At 45.2% G+C, this 14100-nt stretch overlaps 1 long non-coding RNA gene across 2 annotated transcripts in view; it reads right to left on the reverse strand.

The window, feature by feature from the left end:
• Window positions 1–8053: 8053 nt before the first annotated feature.
• LOC308189237 overlaps window positions 8054–14100 on the reverse strand; it is a 28402-nt gene continuing 22355 nt past the window's right edge. Inside the window, exons 4-5 of one of the 2 annotated variants that reach the window (XR_013946193.1) lie at window positions 11928–13409; window positions 8054–11828 (exon numbers count right to left, since the gene is read on the reverse strand). This is a non-coding gene — a long non-coding RNA (uncharacterized lncRNA). Of the gene's footprint in view, window positions 13410–14100 lie in introns of both variants that reach the window. The other variant, XR_013946194.1, reaches the window with a different exon arrangement.

The raw sequence follows: 14100 nt of genomic DNA on the forward strand, positions 1-14100 counted from the left end.
GAAAGAGGAGGGGGGCAAGAAATTCGCCTCTCCAAAGGGGCTGGAGCTGCCACAGAGGCCCGAGGAAAGCCAAATGTGCAGCCAGGGAATACGAGGAGAGAGGATCCCTGCTCCTAGCTGAGCTGCAGCAAAACGCCTGCCGAAAATCGGTGGGAGGACGACTGAGAAGCGTTCTGACGCATTTACGCGGACGTCGAGCGAGCGCTGCTTTACAGCCAAATTGTTGACGAGGACACTGCAATATGGGGTTGATTTGGGATGATCGAGCTGCTGAAGTCTTTCCTGCGTACGCACAGCATCCATAAGGACTGCTGGCTTCAGATCCCACACAGGGTTTTGATGAGTGCTTTTCATTCATGGATCGGGGAGGGCTTCACAAAGGAGAGCTATAAATAAGACAGATGGGAGCGAGGAATGGAGCGAGGCTTTTAAAGGACAGTAGGTTGTTCCTTTAACGGTTTCTGTAGCTGAGGACTCTTTAAGAGCTCTCATTTTACGGAAAATAAAATATTTTTGCAATAGCACACTGTGCCAAATAACTTGTGCATAGATATTTACATTGTCAAGGCGAAGTTTTCTCGTGCTGTGTACGAATTGTTTCTAGCTAGGCTTTCGGAAAACACAAAAAACAAAGCATTTAATGTTACATTTTAACATAGCGTACGCATGTTTTAGGCACTTTCAGATTGAACAGATCAAAGCTTTTCGTTCCTAAATGCCAGAATCCGGTGATATTTGTGTAACCATGCAATTTGACCTGTCTGTTTTACATGTTCCCAAAGGGGTTATTATAGGCAGCTTTCAAATTAAGTGGGCTGGAACATTTGATACTCCCTTCCCTCGTTTTCAAAGCCTGTGCAGAGCCCATACTGCGTGACTGACGCTGCTGTTCGAGGGGTAGCAGTGGGGTTTTATCACAAGGTATGCAACACAGCGAGGGAAGGGACATTATCCCCGTCTCTGTCACTCCAAGGCGGCCATTTCATTGCTGCGTCGTTCATTCTTCCCCCTCCACAGAGCTGGGAGCAATATTTCCTCATCCTCGGAGGTGCCTCAGAGCTCAGTTCACCTCGCAAAAAGGAACGGGCACATTGCAATCAAAAGGGTCAGCAGGGTAAGGCCCCAGCAGCTCAAGCATCCCACCCGCACGAGTCCATTTGGCCCGCGAAGCTCCGAGGCGCTGCAAACTCACCCAGCCTGGGACGGCCTCAAATACTTTCTGGGTGTTTGAAATAACATTATTGTATAACTGGGAGGCGGCCATAGGCTGATGGCTCGGTCTTGTTTTATGCAGCAATCCTTTCACCCAACGGTGACCTTGTAACTGGATGATAAAAGCCACATCCCGCTCTTGAGTGCACCTGTGCTGACACTATTTACATTGCAATAGCACCTAGAGGCCCCATTGCATGAGGCACGGTAAAACTGTCTTGATCTGGAATAGACTGACAATGGGAGAGGAAGCGGTTAACAGAAGCAAAATGTTTGTCTCAAGGTCATATATCAGAGAAGTAGCTCTGGCAGGAGCAAAACTCGGGTCTCCCAAGTCCCAGAGCAATGCCCTGTCAGAAATGGCTTTTAAGGAAAAAAGGATGTATTTACTTCCAGGACTATACATATAAAATGTAAAGTGCTGGGAGATTACAGTGTCTTTAGCAAGATTTGCCCTTTGTTTATTCTTGTGGTTGTAGAAGCGCTTGTTGAGTTATTATGGGGCTTTTGTTTATTTTGCTTTGTTTTTAGACACTTTGATATTTAAGCAAATATTACATTGCCATTAAATTGTCAATGCCTTCATGAGAGGCATGATTTTACTTGAAGCACATTACAATTTTCCTCATCACAGACCCAAAGGATCAACATTTTCCTTTCAGATCATTCTTTGTTTGAAAAGTTAATTGGTGCTGAAGTAACCCTTGCTGGTTTTGCAGTGGCCTTTTGTAGGTCATGAAACAACGAATCTCCAAGTCTCACCCTCCTCCTTCCTACCCAGTGTGTTTCTGTGTCACCAGCAGCTCAGCTCCGGCTTGATCTAACCAGATGGTATCTCACAAGACGCTAGACATGAATATTTCATACAGCTTAGGAACTGTTTTTTTCCTCACTCTTCCCTGGTAAAACGTGTTGATTTAAGGCTTTCCACAACTCGAGACGCCCGCTGGCACAGCGCCGTAGCTCAGGCCAAAGCAGGCCGAGCGTTGTTGTCATCTCATAACGGGGAGAGCAGAGATTGTTTCGGACCGCTGGAAGAGCGGAGCCGAAATTTTCCATTAAGAGGCAAAAAAAAACAACAACAAAACAAAACACATTTGTCAGGCAGCAATCTTCCAGTTTAGCTGTTCTTAGGTTACCTTTGCTGGGCTTAATGTGGAAAGTCCGAGGCACTGGATCAATGCAATTTTTGATCCATTGAATCAGCAGCAGAGTTAATCTCACATCTCTGAGCCAGCGAACGCTTTGTTTTCATTCAAAGTCCGTCTGATTTCAACTTAGGCCATTTCTAACAGTTTTCTTATTTACAATATCAAAGTCTTTATCCACTGTATCTCGTGATATAAATCCATTAGCGGTCACCTGCCTTTATCATTTTTCACTCGGGCTTTGCTTTCGCTCCTCTTCGGAGACGCGAGTGGTTTCTTTTGTCTGGGCCTGAGCTGTTCTCAGCGGATAATCGATATCGAGTTGCAAGTGTTTCTCTCAGACTCTGGAGCTTGCAAAACTGGCCTGTTTGCTTTCTTCAGCCACACACGAAAACTTTTGTTTCAGCCGGAAACCCTCTCTGGGATGATCCGGCTCCGGATTAAGACACACAGAGCTCGACTGACAGCACGTAGACCTCCAGTGCCATTTAAGATGTCCTGGAGGACACTGCCTAACCTCCGTCTCCTCCTTTGGAAGGTCACAAGTCCACCGTGGATCCTGTCTAATTTCTGCTGGTCGCTTAAATACATCTCAGATGTCCTGGGGCATCTCCAGTGACACTTGGCACAGGTCAGTTGGTTAAATGTCGGTGTCTGTGTGGGTGCACGTACCTCTGAGCTGGGGTCTGAGCTCCTGTTGAAGTCAGTGGAGATCCAGGTGGTGGAGCATGGAAAGCATCCAGCTGACCGGACCTGAAGTGACCACTTTAGGGTATATAATCATCGTGCTTCTGTGATTGCCTTTCAGATGAGATATTTTGCAAGGGCAGGACCTGTCTTGACACCAGACAAAGTGTTCACACACAGAAAGAGCCATGCACCAAGGGGCCAGGGACCTGGGTCTTTCTTTCCATTTAGAAGGCCAGCACCATGAAGAGGAAGGTGAATTCTTGAGAAAAAAAAAAAAAAAAGGAAAAAAAAAATCCTTTCTTAACCAGCTGCTTCTCTGTCCCCCAACACATGCTTTGCAATGTCCTGGAGTCTTTGTTGGCCCATTCATAGAAGTGAGCAGCTGTAGCTACTCAAGCCACAGTTTATATCAATGTAAATCTGCCCTTGTTTAATTTATTGCCTCCGTCATACGATACTCTGGTTAGGTACACGCTCCACACAGAATCTGGCAGGTGTAGATTCCCATGCAATATCAGTTTGCAGGTAAGTAATATCACACCCTTTTCAGGAAGACACGGGGGGCAAGCAGTGAATGGTGGTGAGAAGAGCTGGGAGCTGGATTAGAAATCCGGGATGATAAGGAAGATCACACAGGTGGTAGCATAAGGCAGCGAAGAAGAAATAAGGAGGAAGAGTGAGATGGATGGGAGAGCATGGAGATTAATGGAAAGGAGGAATAATGGGTATGCTGTTGAAGAGTCAGTGTCAGATGGTGCTGGAAAAAAAACAGAGGATAAAGCAGGGAAGAAGGTATTGATCCTGCTGTAATGGACTGGGGTGTCTCCTCAGGATACCAGGGGAAGAAACAAGGAACAACAGTGCTGAGATTAACAAGAAATCTGTGAAAGCAAAAGAAAGCATTTAGGCTGTGCTTAGTAGAGCACTTTCAATAGCTGCGCAACTTTGCCCTGATGGCAGAGCAGCCTGAGGGGCGCAGCATCTCTGCCCGCTGACGCAGCCGCCCCACGGGGCCAGAGGCAGCTCCTGAGTGACTGAGTCCCTTCGTCTTCTATTACAAATGGTTCATAAACAGTCAAACTCTGTCAGAAAAATAGTTTGGATCCCCCCACCACCACCACACACACATACTGCTGCTATTTGGAAGCCTCAGGACATGCCTAATCAGCTGGTTAGAGATCTTAGAGACCTTCTGGACTATTTTTTATTATCTGATTTATACCACTTGTTTTTGCACTAGAATTGGCTTTTCACTTAAATAGTTCTCCCCAGTGTTTTCCTCCCTGCTGTATTTATAGAAAGCAGTCATGTTCCCTTGCAGCCAGTCTTCTGCCAGACTAAACAAGAGTCATTATGAAACAGGACATTATAAAATAGGCTCTACATTCACATGACCCTTCAAAAAGGCCTTCCTTTCACCTAGTCCACACTGAATTCATCTTCCCTGAACTCGTTCAGTCAGATTTGGTCACAGGTCTTCACCGAAGCCAGATGGAAGGCAACATTTTGTTGGGACCACAGCTGCACTCTGCAGGTGTTCCAAGACCTACTGTAGAGTAGGGTAGAGTAGGGTAGAGTAGGGTAGAGTAGGGTAGAGTAGGGTAGAGTAGGGTAGGGTAGGGTAGAGTAGGGTAGAATAGAATAGAATAGAATAGAATAGAATAGAATAGAATAGAATAGAATAGAATAGAATAGAATAGAATAGAATAGAATAGAATAGAATAGAATAGAATAGAATAGAATAGAATAGAATAGAATAGAATAGTTCAGTTGGAAGGAAACTTCCAAGATCATCTAGTCCAACTGCCTGACCACGTCAGGGCAAAACAAAAGTTAAAGCTTATTAATGAGGGCATTACCTAAATGCCTCTTGAACATTGGCAGGCATGGGGCATCAACCACCTCTCTAGGAAGCCTGTGCAAGTGCCTGACCACCCTCACGGTAGGGAAATTTTTCCTAATATCCAGTCTGAACCTCCCCTGGCGCAGCTTTGGCTGTTCCGTGAGTCCTGTCATTGATTACCAGGGAGCACCAAATCCTGGAGTGCATGTGGGGAAGATGCTGACACTCAGCTGAGCAGCATTATTGGGGTCTGCAGGCCCCCCCATTCCCAGTGACCCTCCAGCATTTGCAGGAACAGAGTAGCAGTTGCTCAGCTGTATCTGCTACAAGGAGCATCCCCTGCTATGCTTTCCTTGAACAGAGAGCAGGATTTTTTTTTTTTTCTCCTAAAAATCAGAACAAAACAAAACAAATGTTCAAAATAAAGAAGGTGTAATCCCCCAGGTCATCTTCCTTTATGATTTCACCAACTTTCTTTCAACCACATTTATTTTTATTGCAGTTTTTCCTCAGAAGGATCTAACCTTCAAAATGTTTATCCCAGACATGGGAGCTATTTCACAGAGACCTCTATTTTCCATAGCAAACGTTTCACATTCTGCATTGTGTGTTCTCGTGTGTTCTCTACTCTGCTGCCCGCATGTGTTGCAATAGTGTACAAGTTTTTTCTGTTTGTTTTTTTTTGTTTGTTTGTTTGTTTTTGTTTTTGGTTTTGGTTTTTGGTCCAAACACATGTTCATAGCACAACTCTAACACTTGGTGGAGTCTGTGCCCAACTAAGGCATGAAAACTCCCAAGCATGGAGAATCCACAGCCTCTCTGGGAAGCCTCTGTGCCCTGTCGCCTACTACTGGCAAAGCTTGTCATTGTATCCAGCCTGAATTGTCTATGCTGCCTTTTGCAGCCATGGCTCCTTCTTGTTATCGTGTCTGCCAGTGTTGAGAAAGTGTTTGGTTTGAATGTTGTAACAGCTGTGATGTGGTTTTACCCAGCTGGGCAGCTGAACTCCACCACATCGCTCTCTCAGTCCCCCTCCTCAAAGTGGAAAGTGGAGAAAATACGATGGAATGGGCTCAAAGGTTGAGATCGGGACAGGGAGATCAATCAACAATTATTGTGACAGGCAAAACAGACTCACCACAGGGAGATTAATATAATTTATTGCATATTACTAACAGACTAGAGCAGTAACAAACTACAAACAAATTAAAAACACCTTCCCCCCACCCACCCTCTTCCACCTCCTCCCCACAAAGCGGCGCAGGTGACTGGGGACTGGGGGCTGTGGTCAGTCCCTGACGCTTCGTCTCCGCCGCTCCCTCACGGTCCCTCTCTGCCCCTGCTCCCCGTGGGGTCCCTCCCACGGGATGCCGTCCTGCCCGAACTGAGCCTGCGGGGGCTGCCCACAGGCAGCAGCTCTTCAGGAACTGCTCCCACACGGCTCCGTCCCACGGGGTCCATCCCCCAGGAGCAAACTGCTCCAGCACGGGTCCCCCACGGGCGGCAGCTCCCCCCAGACCCCCTGCTCCTGCGTGGGCTCCTCTCCACGGGCTGCAGCTCCGGCCCGGGGCCTGCTCCTGCGGGGGCTCTCCGTGGGCCGCAGCCTCCTCCAGGCCACATCCACCTGCTCCACCGGGGGCTCCTCCACGGGGGGGCTGCAGCGTGGAGATCTGCTCCGTGTGGGACCCGTGGGCTGCAGGGGGACAGCCTGCTCCACCAGGGGCCTCTCCACAGGCCGCAGGGGAACTGCTGCTGCGTGCCTGGAGCACCTCCTGCCCTCCTGCTGCACTCACCTTGGGGGCTGCAGGGCTGCTTCTCACTCCTCTCTCCCAGCTGCTGTTGTACAGCAGGTTTATTTATTTATTTATTTATTTATTTATTTATTTATTTATTTATTTATTTATTTAGCCCTTTTTAAATCTGCTCTCACAGAGGCACAAACAACATCACTTAATGGCTCAGCTCTGGCCAGCAGCGGGTCCCTTTTGGAGCTGTCTGGAGCTGGCTCTTACCTAACACCGGGCAGCTCCTGTACTCTTCTCACAGAGGCCACCCCTGCAGCCCCCCGCTACCAAAACCTTGCCACATAAACCCTACACAAGCCACCATCTGGGAGGCTGCAGACAATGCTTAGAGGGTCCCGAGCAGAGAGAACAGTCCCATGTCCCTTACCCTGTCCCGGTGGCTGATGCCCTGGAGGCCCCTGCCCACCTGGATGGGGCACGGATGGATGCTCCATGGTCTGCAGCACCCTCCTTGACAGGGGTGTCCTCACCGGAGAGCCCAGGATTTACGGGGTGGCCTTGCCCATGGCAGACAGTGTCCTTGTGGAGGGGGGGACAGTGTCCCTTACCCACAGGCCTGTGTGCAGTTTGCCTTCCCTGCAGGGAGCTGTTGCCTCCCGTTTCAGCTGGCTTCTCCCCCAGCTTCTGGGCCCTTGCCAGCAGGGCTGTTGCTCAGCCAGCTCTCCCCAGCCTGCGCTGATGCCTGGGGTTATTCTGCCCTGGGTGCAGAGCGTTGTGCTTTTCCTTCTTGAACCTGATGAGGTTTCTTTTGGCCCAGTTCTTGGGCTTATCAGGGTCTTTGTCTGTTGGTAGAAGTGCTGCCGTTCACTCTGTCAACCTCTCTCTTCTCCTCTGCCCCCTTTTGCTTAATTAGCATCTCCCATTTTGCTGTAGTTGCACTCTCCACCATCTTCCTGGTTGCTGATGAGTGTTTGGAGCCCTGCTGGTCCCTGCCGTCCTTCCTTGCCAGCTTGCAGCTGGACATTATGCTATTGCTCGCGGCCACATAAGCCAGCTATCCAGCCAGTTTTCAAGCTCAGCTCCTCTGTTGTTAGCTGAGCTCAGGCTCCCTCAGCTCCCAGGTGATATTGTGGTGGGAGACCATGTCAAAAGCCTTATTAAAGTCAAGCTCACATGACTGTGGTGGGTTAACCTTTAAAGACAGGATCACTTACCAGTTAGCATCACAAGCAAAACGCAGGTGGCTTGGAAAAAAATAATTTAATGTATTGTCAATTAAAATGGATTCAGATAGCAAGGAACAGAGACAAAATTTAAACACTGTCTACCCCACTCTCCATGTCCAACATTCCCCCTTCACTCCCGCTCCCTCTCCCGCAGCAGAGCAGAGCAGAGGATGGGATGGAATGGGATGGGATGGGATGGGGTGGGGTGGGATGGGACGGGACGGGGGCTGCACTCAGGTCCCCCAGCCCCTCTCAGCTGCTCCTTCCTCCTCACATGTGGCCCTGCTCCATCAACCACTGTCCAGCACCAGGTGATGTAGGGATGGTCAAAAGCTGACAAAAACCCGACAAAACCTACATGATGAGCCATTCATCTGTCATCAGAATTGCCCCTCAGCTCATCACATGAGGCTGGTCAGACATGATCTAGCCTTGAGAAGTTTCCATTGATTGTTTCGCAAGTAGAGAGCATACAAAGAAAAACTTCCTTAGAAAATCTTTAATATTGGAATCTTTCACCCAGAACATCCAATTTTCTCTAGTTTAAAAATTGATTGTTCTAATTTACCTTCTGATATAAACAAACTCTTCATAGTCAACCTTTTGTTTGTGGTCTGGTGTGCTCACTTTGACAACAGTTTGCAAGTGGGTCTGCATTAAGCCTTTGGGTCCACTCTGTTCCCATCACAGAGTGTCAAACCTGCCATCAGGATACCCTTTTCACACCTCTTCCATCCTGCTACACGTGCTGGAATAATTTTGCTAGAGATCGTTTAAGTCTCTACCCACTTTTGAATCTCCTCCTTATTAGAGAGTCATCTGTCTCACTGAAAACTGAAAAAAAAAATGTGTTTTTTTTCATTTAAAACCATAATTAGATTACCTTTAGATATTACTCCGCTCTCTCTCTGCTGAATAGATACGCTTTTGCCTTATTCTCTTTTTAATTATAAGGCTAGAAGTCTTTAACTGTGATATATCTTTTGTATTTGCTGTGTTAAATTTTCTCTCAATTTCCCCCCTAGATTAGGACAACATCTGTGTATACCATGGAGGCCATGGTTCCTATCATTTTTTGATGAATGGACCTCTACCAACTTTCCGTGTTCCTCTCAGAACGCCATGCACCACTATTACCTGAAAACTAATTGGAAACATTAATGGAAACATTGCTTAATGTAGCTCCAGAGACGGGCTATGAATTAATTACTACAGCTAACTCTAACCCATCCAAGAATTTCTTTTGAACCACCTCAGGTGCTGAGAACAGGCTGCATGGAGGGCAGAGGGAGTGATCTAGACCCAGCAACTGATCTCCAGTCCTAAAGGGTGGTGCACGATGTTGTTTTACTGTGTTAGACCCCTGCTGATGGGAATATATTGTATATATAAAGACTTTTGGCATTAGCCATTTCCCCAGAGTTCTCTTCTTTTGTAGGAAGTGGCTCATGTTCCTTCTTTTACATACTTGATTTATTATTTCAGATCTCTGAAAGCGTGCTCTTTTTCTACAATGATCAGTGAGGCAATATCTACAGACTATGGTAAACAACATCGGGGCCATTATCTCGTTCAAGGCTGACTGGCGTGGTTGGCTACATCTGTATTTGTGAGCTTTAGCATTCAAAACAGGATGGTCTCATCCAAGCTGGGGCTGTTTCAAGGCCTGAATCATATTATGAATGGTGTACAGGAATTGTTTGTGCAAATGATGGGTGCCTGAGATAAGACCATAACTCTTCTAGCAGTGTACGATAGGGAGGATTCAGCCCCAGTGCCCAAGAACTTTCCCCGCTCTGTTCTATTCATCTGTATGGGTGCAACCTGCATGGCAGTTCTGATGATTTGTGTTAAAATACAAACAATGTCTTTAAAAAACAGGGGAAGGGAGGACCCACAACTGTAAATCAAACATTGCATCTCTCATACTTGGTAAAATACCGAAATGAATTATTTGCTCATCCCAAGAGGATCATAAACCTACACGAAGCAGCCAACATGGATTTGTTAAGAACAAAGCATATTATATTAATTTGGTTTAGTTCTCTGACCCAGTGGATAAAGGCAAAACAGTTTTGGCTGTAGTAAAACTCTTGGCATAGCCCTGTGAAATGTCCTCTCTGACAGACTAAGAAAACGGATCCAGACGAGCACTGCTTAACCCAGATGATACCCCACATCAGAAGACAAAGTCTAACTCATCAAGTCTGAGGCCACTTTCTGTGATAAGGCATCAAGAATTTTCTACCGGCAGGAGCAAAGCATGAGCTAAAATGCCTGAGAAGGAGGAATATACTCAATCAGAGGAAAGTCCTTAAACACTTACACTCAAATAGAACTGGTAATTTTTCATTTTCCACCAAGGAGGACATCTGGGGATTTGGGGCTGACAGCTTTGCCCCCTTCCAGAAACATTGGATGTTCTTCTTGCCAAGTTTCCTGATGATATAAAGCATGCTGTTATACAATTTGCAGAAGATAACCAACTGGGAAGAGATGCAATTATTTCTGAAGACAGCATTAACATTCAAGTAATTGTGATAACTTGGAGAAATAGTCTGTAATCAATACAGTAAAATTCAATATTGGTGAGTGGAAAGCGTTTCACCTGTGAAGGGAAAACGGAATGCAAAAACACCAACAAAATGCCAGATATTGGTTTATGCCCCAGTATAGTAAAAAAAAAGAGTCTAGGGCTGTGCTAGGCCAAAGACTGAATTAAAGCCAGCAGATAAGATCCTGTCTGGCTATTCTTGTGTGCATGCCACATGTAAAAGGTGAAAGGCTATTACGCCATTCTATTTATCAGGGGCAAGAGCTTGTCCTGTTTTGGAGGAACGTATGCTTTAATAAGTAAGGTGTGTGTATGTGCATGCAGACATCTGTGTATATAAGAGGAGAGCTCAGTGCAAGCAACAGGAGTGCTAAGAGATTTAGACAGCATGACCTATCAAGAACAGGCGACCCAAGTTTTGTTTTGTTTTGTTTTGTAAAGAGAACATCAAATGTGGGCATGGGAACAAGCTTCAAACAGCTAGCAGTGCTACAAAGGGGTTGCTCACTGTTTGTTCACCAGGCTGAGGACAGGACTTGAGAGATGTTTGTTGTACATTCAGAGCAATTTTACTTAAATAAAAGGAAAGTCGTAGCAATTATGAGGACGGGACACGTTACACGGAAGGCTGTGAAAGCCCAGGATGAGGGTGACAGGCATCCAGAGGGTGTAGGTGTGTCTCGTCACACCTCGCAGTGTGGAAGTGGCATGGTTTGAGTTCCCCCCTGGCTCTGTGGTTCGCTGCACATTTGTCTGCTTTCTGTCAGCCTCCACTACAGGGCAAGAGACATTTCCAGTGGCTACAAACAGAGGTCTGCTTAGGTTTTGGTTTTGCATTTCTTTTTTCTTTTAATCTCTGTTCTCTGTTTCCATCCCTTAGGATATTCTTAAACTCTCCATTGAATTCACATTGATGATGTTTTCAAAGCAAGAATTGCTACTTTTTTTTTTTTTTTTTCACTTGGTACCATTACAAATGACATCTTTTCTGTTAGCCTGAATATTTAGCTCAGTCACTTCCAAGAGTCGAGATAAATTGTGGCTGTATGGCTGAGCTTTCCCTGTATCACCCTGCGGTAGCACGTGCCAGCATCACGGTAATTACATTGCCTTCCTTGCTGGTGCCCAGTGTAACGCTATATGCCTTCCGAATCCTTTCTGCCTTCCCTTATCACCACATTCACACTCTGGAAGCTGTCCAGATCCACAGTCTCAGGCCAAGCAGGTCCAGGGAACAGAAAGGCAGTGTTTTCTCTGCAGCCCTACGCCGCCAGGTGGGAGCTGCCAGGTCAGCAACGGTTTCCCTGATGAGGTCTCGCAAGCACAAAGCAGCTTGGCGAGGAGGGATGCGTGGCTGGTGAAGTAGGATGAGGCCTGAAGGACAGATGAAGCTCACACCATTTCTTCAGCCTAAAGAAAAAGCAATAATATGTGAATGCACAGCTTCTCCCTAATTTTAGACCCCCCTCTGGCAGGTGTTTTATGTATTCAGGGTTTGCCTATTCTTACCGTGTTATATTTTTTATCGTCTTTCATCAAATGAATGCGAAGAAGAAGTACAACAAAAGAAAGCATTCAAAAGAGGATCCAGGAAAAAAAAAAAAAGGGCAGTAATTTATTCCTTCAGGATGTTCTTCTTTAATGTCTCTCTACTCTTCTACCCTCCTACTCTGATTAGCTGTTCTCCCCTGAGTCTGAAATTACATTAATTTGTTGGCACAGTCTTTTTGGGCACGCTGAGTTTTGAAGCAACAGTTTTAAAGCCAAGGAAAATCCTACCAACTCGTGCCCAGGAAGTCAGGAGCTGTCATAACAAACATCGCTCTCTTCTGAACTGCCCCAATCCGCATCTTCTCGTCTTTGCTTCCTCTGTGCCCTGCCGGAAGGTGGGAGGAGGGCTGTGGTTGTTTTTAAGCCTGAAGAAAAGGAAATGTGCTTTTGCAAGTCATTTGTGGCATCTTATAGTTGGCTGTAAGCTTTGCATCCTTTGTCCTAACCCCAGCCTGACGTTCAGTCCCAGCACATCTTGCACTGTGCAAGTGGTGTGCGTAGTAGTGCATGGGTGCTCGAGGCAGACAGATGCAGATTTTGCAGATATATTTTCATTATAACACAGGTTGAAAACCCAGTCAACACGAGATTTGTCCCATTTTAAAAAGCTTCTGAAAATGAATTTGCCTGTGCTTTCCTTTCTACTGGATATGGATGAGGTGGATTGCATTGCACTGAACTCTTTTACTCTATTTTATTATTTTATTTTATTTTATTTTATTTTATTTTATTTTATTTTATTTTATTTTATTTTATTTTATTTTATTTTATTTTATTTTTTATTTTATTTTTTTATTTTATTTTTATTTTATTTATTTATTTATTTATTTATTTATTTTTCAGTGAAGATGCTTTGTAGATTTTAGCTTATTATGAGCGGAGCTCTTCAGGAGCAGAGGGGAGGAATTTGCATGTCTTTGAGGAAATTATCCCAAAAACTATATAAGATGTTCTATGCCTTGCGTAATTCAGAAAATAAGAGAGAGCCCTTATGCGTACTCAGAATTAGAGAGTTTTCAGTTCTAAGTTTTTAAATTACTATTTTTAACATTCAATACATCTATGTCTTAGCAAAAAGATCACAAACTTCCTGGAAATGCCTGCAAAGATGTAGAGGAAGGGGTACTAAAGCTTGGAGGAGCTAGTGTTGCTTGTGCCAGGGATGCTCATAGGAGTAATGGCTTGGAGGATTCACAAACTGATGGTCGATGAGGTTGACCACCTGGCACACGAGCTTGGATGGGATGCCCAGCTTGGCGACAGGTGGCTTTCTTCTTGAGCATTAGCTCTGTTAGCACAAACACATTAATCAGTTTTAAATAAATGCCATTGTAAATAAAGAATCTGGCCTGAATGTGGCGAAGCGCTCAGCACTTCCATCACTTTTTCAGTGAAGCTGGAGCCGCAGGTGGTCTGTCCTTTCGAGAATTTGCTGCTATTCTGTCAAGAAACAGAAAGAAAATGTAAAAGGCTGTGAAAAAGCCTATGTTTTATTCCTAAAGAACATCTGACCTCGTGAAAGGAAAGTTATAGTCTCTGTTCTCTTTGTTACCCGTGCTGTAAAACTGATATTTGAATAACATTTTTCCTCTGAAAATCGAGGGAAAATATAAAAATTAAAATGGCGCAGATAAAAGCACCGTTTTCTAGCAACCTCCTCCCCGTCTAAGGAAAATGCCCAAGGAAACCAACCAAACCAAAAAACTAAAATAAGAAAATCAGGGTTGCTGTCTCATTGATGTAACGGTGAAAAATACAGGCCTGCCGAGGACTTTCTTGTTATTTTCAGTACCACTCGGTATGTCATTTTTGTGGAGCACTATGTTCTGGTGGTGCCCCGCTGAGGTGGAAACAGTAACGATCCATCAGCACTGCCATTATAAACCTCATCTCTGTAACCTGGGTGTGCACATTTGCTGTCGCTTGGTATTTGTTATAAGAATGATCAATTTTCTTTTTAATGATTTTTAAAGTAGGCAAATACAGACTGTTTCAGAAAACAAAAAAGAAAGGTGGTTTTAAAAAAGAGAGAATTCACAAGTGACGGCAATATTAATTATTAGCAGTAACAATAGTTTTATTTATATTACAATAGTGCCCATGTAGTCTGTATAATTAGGTGTAGTAAAAG

Source organism: Anser brachyrhynchus (genome assembly GCF_964034855.1).
Source record: "Anser brachyrhynchus genome assembly, chromosome: 2".
NCBI classification, from domain to species: domain Eukaryota; kingdom Metazoa; phylum Chordata; class Aves; order Anseriformes; family Anatidae; genus Anser; species Anser brachyrhynchus.